This window comes from Molossus molossus, unplaced genomic scaffold (assembly GCF_014108415.1).
Source record: "Molossus molossus isolate mMolMol1 unplaced genomic scaffold, mMolMol1.p scaffold_m16_p_2, whole genome shotgun sequence".
NCBI lineage: Eukaryota > Metazoa > Chordata > Mammalia > Chiroptera > Molossidae > Molossus > Molossus molossus.
Genome location: NW_023425355.1, coordinates 39,562,349 through 39,578,371, shown reverse-complemented (window position 1 = coordinate 39,578,371; position 16,023 = coordinate 39,562,349). Strand labels below are relative to the sequence as shown.

The following is a 16,023-nucleotide window of genomic DNA, read 5'->3' as shown; positions in this document are numbered from 1 at the left end:
GTGTTGGCGAGGGTGTGGAGAAAAGAAAACTCTAGTACACTGCTGGTGGGAATGCAGACTGGTGCAGCCACTATGGAAAACAATATGTTGTTACCTCAAAAATTTTAAAATTGAACTGCCATTGACCCAGTGATCCCTCTTCTAGGAATATACCTTAAGAAGCCTGAAACACCAATGAGAAAGAATATATGTACCCCCATGTTTGTAGCAGCACCATTTACCATAGCTAAGATCTGGAAACAGCCCAAATATCCATCAGGAGACAAATGGATTACAAAGCTGTGGTACATATACACAATAGAGTACTATGCAGCTGTAATAAAGAAGGATCTTTTATCCTTTGAGACGACCTGAAGGGACCTGGAAAGTATTATCCTAAGTGAAACAAGCCAAACAGAAAAAGACAAGTATCATATGATCTCACTTATTTGTGCAATATAATGAACATAACAGTCTGAGGAATGTGGTAGTCCCAGAGATGTGGAAGTGGGGTACAGACTGACAATCCCCAGAGGAGGGGGTAGTGGGGGAGAGATAAACCACAAAATTTATATGCATGTATGCATGAACAATGGACATGGACAACAAACCTTGGGACAAGGCCGGGATGGTGGGGTAGGGGGGCATCAGTGGGGGAAAAAGAAGAAACATTTGTAACAAAAAAATAAATTAATTAAAGAAAAAATAAAAAATAAAAAGCTAAGGGAAAAAAAAATCTCAAAACCAAAAAATGCAAATAATTCAATTAAATTGTACAAAGAACCTTAGTAGTCATTTCTCCAAAAAAGACATACAGATTCTCAATAGAGATATGAAATGATGCTCAGTGTCAGAAATCATCAAAGAAATGCAAATTAAAACCACAATGAGCTATCACCCCACACCTGTCAATAAGGCCATCATCAATAGATCAACAAACAATAAGTGTTGGTGAGGATGTGAAATAAAGAGTACTCTCATGCACTGTAGGTGGAATGCATATTGGTACAGCCACAGTTGAAAGCAGTATGAAGTTACCTCAAAACATTAAAAATGGAACTACCTTATGACCCAGCAATTCCACTTTTGGGAATATATCCATATAAATCCGAAACACTGATTCAGAAGAATATATACAACTTTATGTTCATTGCAGTGTTATTTGCAATAACCAAGATCAGGAAACGGCCTATGTGATTATTAATAGATGAGTAAATAAAAAAGCTGTGGTACACTTACACAGTGGAATACTATGCGTTCTTAAAGAGAAGAAATTTTTACCTCTGTGACAACAGGGATGGACCTGGAGAATATTATGCTAAGTGAAATAAGCCAGTCAAAGAAAGACAAGTACCACATGATCTCACTTCTATGTGAAATTTAATGATCAGAATAAACTGACAAAATAGAAACAGAGGTGAGAATACATGGAACCGAATGAGAACAGTCAGAAGGGAGGGGAAGGGGGGACTGGATGAAAGAGGGTAAAGAGATTAACCAAAGAACATATATCCATAACCCATAGACATAGTGGGTTGATGGCCAGAGGGAAGGGCGAATAAGCACTGGGTGAAAATGGTGAAGGGATTAAGCAAAAACAAAAACAAAAACCTCATATACACACACAGCAGTAACAGCAGTATAGTGATTACTGGAGGAAAAGGGGATGGTGGGAAGTAGAAGAATGTAAAAGGGTGATAAATGGTGATGGAAGGAGACTTGACTTTAGGTGGTGAACACACAATACAATATACAGATGATGTATTATAGACTTGTACACCTGAAACCTATACAATTTCATTAATCAATGTCACTCCAATATATTCAACAAATAAAATAAAAAAAATAAATATAAAAAATAATAATATGGGAGGAACATCAAAGATCACAATCAACAGAGTGAAAAGGCAATCTATGGCATGGGAGAAAATATTTGCAAATCACATAACTGATTAAGGGTTAATATCCAGAATGTATAAAGAACTCCTGCAATTCAACAGCAATAACACAATCCAATTAAAAATGTGTAAAGGACTTGAACCCTGGCCACTTTGACTCAGTAATTAATTAGAGCATTGACCAGCAGACCAAAGAGTCCCAGGTTCAATTCTGGTCAAGGTCACGTACTTCAGTTGTGGTTCATCCCCAGCTCTGGTCAGGGTTGTGTGGGAGGCAACCAGTCGTTGTGTCTCTCTCACACAGATGTTTCTCTCTCTCTCTGCCCCCCCTCCATTCTGTCTGCAAATAAATTGAAAAATATCTTCAGGTGAGAATTTTTAAAAATAAAAATAAATAAAATTGTGTAAAGGACTTGAATAGGCACTTCTGCAAAGAAGATGAATAAATGGACAACCACACATAAAGAGATGCTCAACATCACTAATCATCAGGGAAATGCAAATCAAAACCAAAATTAGATACCACTTCACATATAGATGGCTACTATAAAAAGAAAAACAAAAACAAATGTTGACAAGAATGTGAAGAAATTAGAAGACTTGGGCATTATTAATGGGAATGTAAAATAGTGCAGCTGCTAAGGAAAACAGTATGCTTGTTCTTCAAAAAATTAAAAATAGACTTACCATACAATTTATCAATAACACTTATGGATATATATCTAGAATAATTGAAAGCAGAATCTTATTGAGATTATTTGCTCACCTATGTTCATAGCAGCATTACTCACAATAGCCAAAATGTGCAAGTAGACAAAAGGATAAACAAAATGTGGTATATAAATAGAATGGTATATTACTTAGCCATAAAAGGGGAAAAAATTCTGACACATGCTGTACATGGATAAACCTGAAAGACATTATACTAAGTGAAAGAAGCTAGTTATAAAAAGGCAAATACTGTGTGATTCCACTTATATGAGATATGTAAAGTAGTCAAATTAATAGAAACAGAAAGTAGCATGGTGGTTACCAGTGGTTGGGGATAGGGAAAATATAGAGTTATTTAGCGGGTATAGAGTTTGAGTCATACAAGATAAAAAGTTCTGGAGGTGTGTTTCATGACAATGTGAACATACTTAATTCTACTGAACCATATACTTGAAATTGGTTAAGATGGTAAATATTATGTTATTTTATGTCTGATTTATCACAATTGCAATTAAAAATTTAAATGTGAGCTAGTTTCAATATTTCTGGGAGTTCCTTTTCTCTCTAGAAACTTCAGTTCCCCTATTCCCTAAGTTTTTCTGAGCTCTTCTCCTATGCCTTTTCCAAAAAACTTCTTTAGACAATGGGAAGAGTAGGAATGATTCTCTGACCAGGCTACTTCCAAACCACTTTTCTCCCTTCCCAGCCTGAAGATCCCTTCCTCTTTTTCTTACAGCCAATGGATTTTCTCAGCCAGTTTCCACTATGTTCATGGAATGTGTGTTCTCAGAGGTACTGGATAAAGGTTGTTGATGAAAGGGAGAAAGGTGTAGACAGCTTGTTCTAGCTGCATAAGTTATAAGGAGCTCTGCTCTTGTCCAGCAATAGCATAGCTTTGCAGATTTCAGGCAAGCCTATGTTTCCTCTGAAACGTTCTTTCACTGCAGGTACAAAAACACAGTAAACCATGATCCAAAAAAAACCTGTTCACCCATGAATGGCACTTTGTAAGCCAGTTAATGTATAACACTTTAGAAAGCTGGGCAGGGAGCATGTTTGCTTTTCTAACAAGAACCACATCAGGGGTGTCAGATGCCAATAATCCCAGGATTCTGTGGTCATAGGCTTTGAATCTGCAGCCAAATGTTGGCAACCAGAAATGGAGACCAGTGATTTCCAACCATTTCACCACCAAGGATCCCTTTTATTACTTTTTCCCCAGTAGGCCCCACATTTGGAAATATTTTTATCTAGCAGAGTTATATTTATTAAGGAATAATTTATTTTCCCATTTTTTTTACTTAGAGCTTCTAATCTGCATGAGATAACCACACCAAGCTAATATACATTTTAGTCAAAAACAAAGAAACATGATATTCTACTTACCTGTCTGTGGCTTTGTCTTGGTTAAATGTACAATTTTTATTTAAACTTTTTTTTTAAGTTAAAGAGTAGCTTGAAGGCACCAGTTACTACATTTAGAGATTGAGAACTGCCAGGAAAAGTTACTGGGGGAACATGAACAAGATGACTATCAGCTTAAGATGTTCTTAACTCCATGAATCATAAGTAGAAAAGAATTTGTCCATCAAGAAGCCTCCCTGCATTATTTCCCTCATATTTCATTAGCTTAAGTGTTTTTTTCCCCATATAAAAAGAAAAGTTGTTTTTTTGTTTTTTTTTTGTTTTTTTTTTTCCAAAACAAAGATAGCAACTGTTTACCAAGGCTCTACCTAGCTTTCTGGTACTGTGACTGGAAAAGTCTTAGATACAAAAGTCTGACTCCCCCCAGGCCCTGTTCACCAAGTTCTAAGGCATGCCCTCTAGATCAAGGACCTTTGGTCAGAGGGTGTCTTAGAGCCTCATCTAAACCAACTGTCCCTTACCACAGTGAATACAAGTGGACATGTCTACAAGTCTATCTATACTACTATACTGGACTCTTCTTGAGGTCAAGGACCTTGTCCTATTTTTCTCTATATCTCTATATCTCCACAAACCAGTTCAGTGCAATGCCTGACTCTCAGCAAAGTGCTAGCAGAATGAATGACAGTAAGGGCTAAGTTGCATGAGTAGTTGCGCTCCTGGGAATTGAGGCTAGACTGTGAGCTCCTTAAGGTCAGACCCTGTGCCTCATTCATGTCTGTGTTCCCAGAACCTGACACAGTGAATGGCACAGTGTGGTCATCCAACAAATGTCTGAGTGAATTGATGAATCAGTGGATTCCATAATGCAAGACCTGGAACCCTGAGGCTAGAAATCCAGTAACGACCCAAAGACCAGTTTTACAGGTACACAGACCAGGGACCACAAGTAAGACACGCTCCTCATCATTTATTTTTGCAACTCATTAACCAGTGCTGCCACATCTCTGGCTAGTTATCGGTTACCACATTCTCTTCTGCGAGATTCAGTATAGTTCCCTCCTTTCCCTTCTCTCTCCTACTTCATCACCCTCCCACCTTGTCATTGATTGAATATAAAAACCTACATGCACTACTCCAATAAAAATACATGGTTCAGAGCCCTGGAACCCCATTTTGGAAAGGGCACTGACCCCTGCTATAAAAGAATCTCAGAAAGGACGGAGAATGAATGCAGCCTAGACATGTCTCTCCCTGTGGTGTCACTGGGTGTAATTTAAGCAGAGGCATTTATGCAGTTGTTACACCCAGGCAAGTGTGGGGAATGAAACAGTTGTCTGTGACTGATTTAAACTGTGGTTTTTGACAACTGTGTCCTGGATTGAAGTGTCCCATCTGTTAAATTTAGTGTCCAAGGGAGTTGTGAACATGAGCTCTGATAACAGCAGCTTCAATTCTGTGGGGTCCTTGACAACTCAGAAAGTTTCTATTCCCAAGCAATATTGGGCATTTTTTCTGCATCTAAGGATGTTTAATTAACACAGTTATTCCTGGCAGGATACTGGAATGCAAGAACAAGGTGGACAGAATGTGCAGGGGGGGAGTAAGGGTAATGGGATAAATCTCTTTTTCAAATATTTAAGAAATAACCAGGATTACCCTTATGGAAAGGTTACCAAAACTCCTCGTACTCAAATTCTCACCTCTACCTGCATTCTCACCCCATCCGCACCCCCATTTTCTTTAAGCCTAAAAGTCCCCTGACAACCCCTGCTTCTAGCAAAGGCATTTTAGGCTACAATTCAAATTTAAATGTTAGGAAGACATTATCAGCCATTAACATTTACTGTGAATTTATCTATAAGATTTATGCTAGTAACATGATACAGCCCTGAGAAGAAGTAATATGATTTGAATAGAAAAATGAAAAGGGATTGGTAGTGACAGAAAAGTATGTTTCCTAGGGAAGATGGTCCTGGGTGAGACTTTCCAGTGGTATAAAGTGATAACTCTACATGCAGAAGATAGGATAAATCTACTGAAATCCAAGGAACAAAGAGGGCAATGAATACAGGAGAGGAGACCCAAGGCACACGATTTTGCCATATGTGGGCCCTTGCTCATCATCTCCATTTCAGATGGGCTTAATATAAAAGAAGTTTCAATTATATTACCCATTCCCACTGGCAGCCTTCCCAGTAGCCCCAGTCGACTAATCCATGATGGTCTCTACTGCTATATTGGGCTAGGCAGGCTCCTTTGGCTACATATACCAGCTTGCAGAACTTATATAAATTCCTCTAGATTTAGAATCTACTGGATCTGATTTCCCATTATTTGCCAATATGAACTTTGAAACCTAGCCCCAGCAGTCTCCCTCACTGTTCTTCCCTGAAGCCCATTTCCAATGCACAGCACATTTTTACCTGACTGAGTCAGGCCTTAAACTCTACAGGTCTCTCTGCCCTGTGCTCTAAATGCCTACTTTCTATTAAAGCACTAATTTCCTTGTAGGATTAGCTCAAGTCTCATAGATTGCAGGAAGAAGTACCTGACGATTCTAATTTTATAAAAATGGAAACAAAAACTGAAAATGTACAGTCAAATGTGGCATGTAGAAAAGAAAATAGATGATTATAATAAAAGAATAATGAATGGAGCACCTAGGTTCAAATCCTGATCCTACTATTTACTAGTTGCATAAATATAGATAAATCTTTGAACTTCAGTTTCTTCATCTGCAAAATCAAGAAATTAACAGTATTTATCTCACTGGGCTAGTGGAGAGATACAATGAAATAATGCATGTAAAATTCCTGTCAATTCTGCTCCCTTCTGCTCCAGGGCCTTAGCCATGATCCAATAGTCAGTAAGGATTGATGGATAGTTTGTCCAAGTTTCTTTAGTCAAGATTCTGTAGGAAAAAGCTTTGACAAGGAAGCAAAAGTACACAGCTCATGCAGAGTGCCTCTCGGTTGGAAAAGAGTGATCCTCTATAGGGGTATTTAGGAAAGGGAGTGGCTTAACTTCCTGGTAGAGGGGAGACTGCAGGAGTTATTTGGAAATGAACAGTGTGATGACTATATTGGTTATAGGCCAATTTGGACAAAGCACCACTTAACAGACAGCAATAACTCCTCAGTTTTTGGAAAGGGGAGAGAGGAAGAAGGAAACATATAATCCACCTTCTCTACACACATTCTGTAACACACTAACTATAAAGATTTTTAGAGTATTCCTTACTAAGGAAGGCACTATTACTCATGTCAGGGAAAGCAAGAAGCTAATTGTTGTGGGCTCTCATGAGAAGACAGTCCCCAGATTACATTTTATCCTGGACTTTTCCAGTATGAAGCCCTCATTTTTCCCTTTCACTATCATTGTCCTTGCAACCTCCTCCCCGGAGCAGATGTCTTTCGTCATATGAAAAGTCAGCATTCAGAAGAACCATTCTAAGTCCAGAACCACAAAAGTCTTTACTAGGGCTTGGAGCAAGTATCTTAGATGCCTTCGAAAACCGATCCTCACTGATTAGGAAATACCTTACATGGTTAAAACATTTAAGGTAGAAAAGAGTATGTAGTTAAAAATCTTCCTCCTCATCCTTACTCTGCTCCAGCTTGCCCTGAGTGGAAACTACTCTTAGGAGATTCTTGTGTATAAGTTCTAACATATATGTTATTTTTAATATGTTAGACAAGTTGGACCTAGAAAAGAATAGGTAAACATTCTTTTACCTATTTTTACACACAGTAAACAAACAAACAAACAAACAAATATCCTTACTATAAGTATATGGTTTGTTAAGTATTCTTACTCTTTGACTACTGACCTTCTTCCCATTGTTCTATAGCTTTAGAAAATTTAACTCTCCAAGTAGGGTTCTAGTTAAATAAGAACAACTATGCTGAGAATCTTTTAGTCAGAGGAATCAGTGACATCACCCACCCTTGAAACCTACAATGTGACCTCTCCCAAGGTTCCTGTTCTTGGGCACAGCCACTAAGTGGCATCAAGAAAAGTTGCCAGTGTAGAACGTTGCCTGACATCTCACAACTGAGCTTCACTTGGGGAAGGGGGCTCCAAAGGGGTAAGGCAACAGCCTGTTGCAGCAATTCCCTGCAAACCTCCAGAGGGGTTTTGTTTAAACTGCCTCACCAATCTTGGAAGTGTTTGTGGATGCCCTATTCTTGAGGGTATTTGTGCTCTTCTGAATGGGGTGTCTCCAGACTAAAAGCCTATAGAGGGAGGAAGGGCAAAAAGAAAGAAGTTCACTAAAAATGTCTCTGGATCCCAAACAAGGGCCCAGCTAACTATGACAGTGTGGCACAGTGGAAGTGGCCAGGCCTTCCAATCAAAAAGCTTGGGTTTGAATTTCAGCTCTGCCACTGAGAGATTCATCTTACTTTTGTGAAAATGAAGTGTGCCAATATATAGGAAACACATCACATGTGATAGATGCGCAATCAAAGTTAGCTGAATCAGAAATGTTAAGGATGAATTTGCTTCCTGTGCTTGGAATATCAGGTAATTTGGAGGGCAATGTGCTTGTGTTCACTGAGAGCCTGAATTCCCAGTGCCGTCCAGTAGTCCAGAACCCCCGTCACTCTTATTAACACTTTTCTTTTTCTACCTGCTTAAAGAAGTACATGTTAGGAATGGCCACCAACCTGATTTACTTCTTACTAGCTTCTCTTTACCAGTGGGGACCCGGGATTTCCCAGCCTGCCTTCTGACTCTGCACTCCACACTCCTCTCTGTCTTGCTCTATATCTGGTCTATGCTGCAGCAGCACAGTCAAATCAGTGGTGATTTTCCAAGTGTTCAGAATTGTGACTTCACAGTGAATAGGTCTCAAAGGGCCACTTGGGCCTCAGTCATTTCAGTTAGTCAAGACCAGCAAGGAGGGTCTGGAAAGGGGATGCTGGTCTGTATTCTCTAGCTGTGTGCAGCTATGGGGAGTTGGCAGAAACATTAACTGGGATCAGGACTTGTGCAATCACACAGGGCTGTGTGCTGAGAGAGGCCCTGTCACTGGTTTAATGCTCTGTGGTCATCATCTTGAAATTCCTTATACATTTTAAACAAGAGGTCCCACATTTTCATTTTGCACTGGGCCTTGCATATTATATAGCTGTCTAGCTGAGGCCCATTATACTCAGGTCTCTGGGAGCAGGGTTTAGTCTCCCAGAAAAGAAGTACCTGCAAAGTTATGGCCTTGAATAAAAGGCCTCCAAGCGTGAAATTTGTTCCTTAGAATTTCACACCACACTCCCATTATTTTGCACTCAGTCAGGCTTAGCAACCTATATGAACTTTCTCCTTGAACTCAGAGTTCCACCACCTCCAAGTCTTGGTTACACTGCTCAAATAAATGTACCAGACGACTGCAACTTTACCTTTCAAAAATGATTTCTGCCTGAGTAAACTGAATATATTTGATATATGTATAAACCTTCCTACTACATACAATCTTATTTTTATTGAAATATTTGAGATAATTGTATATTCTCATGCAATTATGAGAAATATTGCATGCTTACCTGGCAGGGGAGATACCATGATCACAAAGGTGGTTTCCCCAGGGCGAGGCTTATCCATTGCACTCCGGATGTGCTGACCCCTATGATTTCCCCAAATGTGGGAAACTTTACTGCATTAATTGTGGTAGTGGGGAACAAAAAAAAAGAAAGAAAGAAAGAAAGAAATAGTACAGAGAGAACCTGTTTACCTTTTTCTGAGTTTTCCCCAACTCTAACATTTTCCAGAAACTCTAATATATCACAACTGGGATATTGATATTGATTCAATTTACCAATATTCTTCAGATTGTTTTACATATAATCATCTGTGTGTGCATCTCATTCTATATAACTTTTATCACACACAGGTTTATGCATTCACCACCACAGTCAAGATACTAAACGGTGCCATTACCTCAAGGATCCTTCAGAGTGTTACCCTATCATAACTGCACCCACTTTCCTTCTGCTACCTCCTTTCCCACCCAGAGCGGACACTAATATGTTCCCCATTTCTAAAATTAGCACATCTAGGCTGGTTACAAGTTTTGGCTATTACAAATATCACCTCTGTTTGTGACCATGTGTTTTTCTCACAAATTCATGGCAAGAGACCATGAGATGCACCCATCACACACTCACAAAAAGTGCTTAGAAAATCAAGTGGAACTGTCTTCTGGGATTTCAAAACTTGAGAAACAGGGAAGGTCTGAGGGAAAAAAGTTAACAATGCAACATTTGTCAAGAAAAGACTTTAAATTCCCAATCAGTCAATGGTTATTTTCAATTTAGAAGCAACTTAGTCCAGGAGAAAGCTGAAGGACTTCAGAGTTGGAAGAACTGTTTTTTAAAAAACAGGATATTATTTCTTTCTTGTGTGGCCTGAGGCTGGTTGCTTAACACCTCACCCCACCCTCCACCTAACATCTCTCTGTTTCTCTTAACCAGAAAAAAGTAATACCTCTGTACAGAGTTGTTTCTGTGAGGATTAAATTAGATAGCACATGAAATTTCCCAGTACTTTGGAGCTTTCTATCATTCCATTTTTTTTTTGCACCAGCTGAGGACAGAGAATTGTTCTAAAACAGTAAAAAGTCAAAATTATATATTTTAAAATGTAGTTTTAATATTCCTAAGTATTTACAATAAGGGGAAACATAGGACAAGAATGACTATAAAACCAGGACTTAATAATTAGCTTAATAAGACTTCTAAAGAGATCTAGGAGGGAACTGGGAAACTTATTTTAACTAAGTCAAACAAGGCATTGTTATCCCCCACCACCTATCCCAACACCAAGGAGGCTTAATTAGTTTAGAACTTGTTTCTTTTCAGATCCGGCTATAACAAGCTACAGCCTCCCTTAGTCCAATTTTTCTAGAATCCTAAATTAGTGAAGACCAAGAGAATGACATTTTACTGGGATTAAAAGAGATTTATTTCCCCCATGTTTAAAATTCTTTGTAATTTTGTTTGTTTCCAACTTCTCCCAAACTTTACTTCACTCTCAGGCTCAGTGACAGCTCAGGCTGCCTCCACCCTTTTTGCTCTAATTCTATAAGCTTTCCCAGAACTCAAAGGGTTGTTTATAGATGTGCAGCTCTGACAAAGAGATACTATCATTTCCCCTCAGACCTTCCCTGTTTCTCAAGTTTTGAAATCCCAGAAGACAGTTCTACCTGATTTTCTAAGCACTTTTTGTGAGTGTGTGATGGGCACATCTCATGGTCTCTTGATAAGTTGTTACTGATTTCCATTCTGAATGTCTCTGCTATCCATTGCCAAATATTCACTGCACATCTCCTTGGTGCTTTTTCCTTATGCTTCACACTATGGGGAGTGCAAAACCCAGAGTTGTGATCTTTAAGGAGTTTACAGATTGAGGAAACCCAAGTACACACATGAAACAGTTAGAAAATGATTAACTAGAATTCTGTGTAATATGATACTGAATCAAAGGGAGATGATTATTTAAAGGTTTCAGATCAGTGAGGGAGGAAAAAACATCATGGAAAGTAAGGTTGAAGAATCAAAGGATACTCAAGACTTGGATAGATGAAGTGGCAAGAAAGGACAGTCAACAGGGAAATATCTTGAATAAAAACATGCGGGTAGGGTTGAATCATGCCATGCATCCAGCTCGAATGAGTACCTGATCTTTGACTGTTCTTAGCCTTTACCTTGCACTATTTAGCTCCATCCCACCTTTCACTACGCTTCCTGGCCTGTGAGTTTTGCGTTACCTAAATCCATGACTGTTCACCTTACCTTCTGTTTATGGCCTTGCCTACTTTCACCTATTTCCCAGTGCTCAGTTCTCTGGGGCTGACTGTCAGCTACAATGTATGCTTAAGGCTTGGATGACATCTGTATCCAAAGTATAATCTCCAGCCAATATTTCCCAGTTTGAAATTTCCTATTCTAGCACCAGCCAGAGGTGGTTATGTTCATGAAAATGTTGTCCAGTCATGAAAAATAAGACACAAAGACCAGCTAAACCAGCAGCAAGGAATAGTGATGAAGTCTATCATGGGAAATGGCTAAATGACATGCCTTGGTGGAGGAAGGGCCTTGGTGACTAAGCAGAGGAGTAGAGATTTGATAGTAAGAGATTAAGAATGACTGTAACCATTTATTTCAGTTACTAGCAACAGAGGTTTCCTTTAACTAATATCAAGAAAGTAGAACCCTTTATTTGAGAAGGCAAATGATTTTCTTCCCTTAATTAAAGGAAGTTCTGCTGACAGCCCAGTGAAGCATATTTTTGTTTTAACCAGGCCAACAGGGAAGATGTTCAATTTACCCCCTTCCAAAATCTTGGTTGAACTATACCCCACACTAGCCCAAGGCTATTTGCTTTGGAATCTGACAGTTTGTCCTCTTCTGTGGCTTCTGTTCATACACTTACTGGCCTTGGGGGATTGTAAAGTCAAAAGAGGAAGGGACTGCAGTTAGCTGGTCAAAACCAGATGGCATTGCCCCACAGCCACACTACACTGATGTACAGCAACTCCAACACACACACACACACACACACACACTGGGTACAACTGGTTTTTGTTCATAGGGGGACTTAATTTTACAATTTAGGCTAGGGTTGGAAAATTCCCCAAATGGGGGAAATGATTTGGCTAGGGAAAAGGCTAGTGGATGCAAAAGAGCAGCACCCAATACTTGGGTGAAGGCTGAGATGGAATTAATCAGAATCTGTAGCATCTTAGAGAGAGTAGCCACCAACTTGCTCCACAAATCTTGGGCTACTGGATCAAAAGGCTCCCTACAAACTTTTGAAGACATAACTAAAGTGAAACACTGCCCAGAATATGAAACAAACAAAAATCAGTACAGACTGAAAAGTTCCACAAAATAAACAGAAGGTTGATCTTTAACTCATCGAGGGCTGAGATCATGTGTCTTATTGCTCACAATTATTCCTAGGACTTAATATAAGATCTGGCACACATTAGGAGCTCACTAAATGCTTTTTGAATGCCTGGAAAATGTGGTTCAGTAGATTCAGCATCATCCCACGGACTAAGAGATCCCTGTCAGGGCACATGCCTGGGTTGGGGCCTCGATCCCCAGTGGGGGTTGTGCAAGAGGCAGGTGATCGATGTTCCTCTCTCACATCGTATTTCTTTCTTTCTCTCCCTTCCTCTCTCTCTAAAAAATCAATAAAAAATTATTTTCAAAAATGCTTGTTGAAGGATTAAATGAATCACAGTAATAATAATAATTACATAAATAAATATTTGTTGAGCCCCATTTGTACACCAGGCAGTGCTCTAAATACATGGGGTAACTAACTGATTGAATCCTCACAACAACGTTCTGAAGTAGGCCTATTAATACTTCTATTTTATACAGCAGGAAAGCAAGGCTCAGGAGGATTGTGCCTTGCCCAAGGGTATACAAGTAGTAAGCAATGGTTTGAATGACTGTTACTTGCTAAGGTAAGGCAGGAACACCTTGGCAATATCTTGACCATTTGTGGTATCTTAGTATTGATAATGATCAACCAAGGCAGACCCAATGAGGCAGATTCAAGGTGGTGATTCTTTATTATTCCCCCTGCTTATTATGCTATCCTCAATCTCCTCTATATCCTATCATACATGCACACATCACTTCTTTCTTCATATTAGAATTCTACTCATTATTAAAGATCCAATTCAAAGTGTATCTCCTTAGTAAGTCTGCACTGACTACACTTGCTAAAAGAGCTCTCTCTCCCTCTTTAGAATTCATATAGCACCCATGGGCCATATCACTATTTGACACTTGAAAGCTACATAGCACACTGGTTAAGAGCCAGAATTTAGAGTCAGACAGGGAGGGATTTAAATTCCAGCTCTACCAATTTACTAGGTGTGTAACTGTGAGCAAGTTACTTAACCTCTCCACCAGGAGCATGATCTTTGAACTGGAAAGAAAATTAAAGCCCAAGATATATGAGGAGATAATAAGGGAGCACTTAGCTTCCTTCAATGAGTTCAAGTTTCCAGGCCCAGACAAATTATATTCGAGGCTACTGAAAGAATGTACAGATCTGATCACAGAGCCAATCTTAGTAACCTTTGAGAAATTATGGCAAGGGGAAGAGGTAAGAAATGCAAAGAGGCAGACAAACATTGCTCCAATTTTTACTGAAAAGGGGTGGTGGTTTTGCAGGGTACAAAATATAGATCCTGGAAACTTTAGACCAGTGAACATGGCCTTGGTCTTCGGCAAAAGTGTAGCACGCACTATTAAGCAGATCATTTTTTGAGGCTTTAGAAAGGGAGCAGAAATCGCTAAGGGGAAGCACAAACTCACTAAAAGCAAGTCATGCTTAACTAAGTCCATTTCCTTTTTTTTGAATGAGTATCTAAAAGGGTAGATGAAAGGAATATTATAGTGCAATGTATCTGAATTTTAGCAAGACATTTGAAAAAGTCTTACAGTAACCTCATGGGGAAAATGCAAAAATAGGAGCTAGGTAGTATCAGAAGTAATACAAATTGCCTCAAGTTTGAATGACCTTACTAAAAGTGATTGTTAATAAGCGGAGGGCTCTAAAGTTATGCTTCAATATTCTGTTCTGTACACTAAATCATCCAATACGTTTATTAGTCTGGTTCATCAAATATGCATATAAAAGAAACTTAGTAATATAAACCAAACACTCTTAATGGGAGTTATATCACCCCTAAAAGAGCAAGATTTGGTTCTTGAGGAGTGAAAAAAATATTTTTATATAGAGTACAGATATACACAAAGTACATAAATATGTGTACAGCATATCTATGTTATTAAAGTTTCACAGGAAGAGATTGGGGAAAATGTTTAAAAAGGATCATTAAAAATGTGATTATTTTTAAAAAGGTTAAGAAACTCTGGAATAGAGAATATCATATTCTAGATTTGAGACTCACAATCTAGAAAAAATATAAGGGTTGAAATAAAAAAAATAAAAAACACAACAAGGCTATGGTTATTGAGGATGCAAGTAATACCCAGCATCTGAGTTAAAACAAAGTCAATTAAATAATCATAGAATAAGGCAAATAATAGTAATTCATTCAAGAAACAAAAGAGGGTTTTAAAGAAGGTACAGGTTGCAGTGAGCAGATCTACTCTCAAAAGACAACCAGAACTGAAGATATTTAGCCTGGAGGACAGAAGACTGAGGGTGACATGACAGATAGTTTAGAGCTCTGTCATGTGAACAAAGAATTAGAAATAGTGTAATGTTCATTTTTACTAAACTTAAGGAATACATTTTTTAACCATTAGGGGATGCCTAAATGTGGAACAAGCTGTTTTACAGAGTTATGCAGACTATCAGGAAGATATTTCTGCCCTGAGTAGTAGGGTAGATAATGGCCTCTAAAGTTCCTTTTAATTTTCAGATTCTATGACTCCTTACTCATTTCAAATTTTTAAAGATGGAAAAGATGGTTGAAAAAGATGAACCCAGACAAAACATCCACCATTGATTTCAAAGCCAAAATGCCACAACATGGGGGATACTGGCATGAGAAATATGTCACTCAGGAACCAAATTTGGTGCCAGTATTTAAAGCCTTAATTCTCCTGGGCTCTGGCATTTTATATTGTCACCTACCACTAGCTCAATTTCCATCTTTGCATAGAGTGAGAGAAGCCACATAGAGAGCTATCGGGAAATGTCAAGAGGGAGTTCTCAGAGACCACAGTTATAGAATTGCTAAGATGCTTCATGGAAATATTCGTATGGGGCCAGTGACTAGGGAGAGCATATTTCCTTTCTTCTTAGGCTTTGCCTTGCTTGCTGTGTTCTCTCTCTCTCTCTCTCTCTCTCTCTAAAAGAAAAATTGGTGCACAGTAGTAGTGGTTAACACCACATTGGTTTGGAGAGCTGGGGAATGAGATAAAAATTAAATGAGATGTGAAAACTAAAATAATTAAAACAAATTGCAAATTGTGTTCCTGGAATTGTGTCTCAGGGAATGTCTCAGGAAACAGGACCTTGACTGGGGTACAGCACCGTATTTTACAGGGGTCTGAGTATCCTGCACAAGCCTTTT

At 38.8% G+C, this 16,023-nt stretch overlaps 1 pseudogene; it reads left to right on the top strand.

Moving 5' to 3' along the window:
• Nucleotides 1–9,488: 9,488 nt before the first annotated feature.
• On the top strand, nt 9,489–9,679 carry LOC118636875 (annotated as a pseudogene).
• Nucleotides 9,680–16,023: the final 6,344 nt, after the last annotated feature.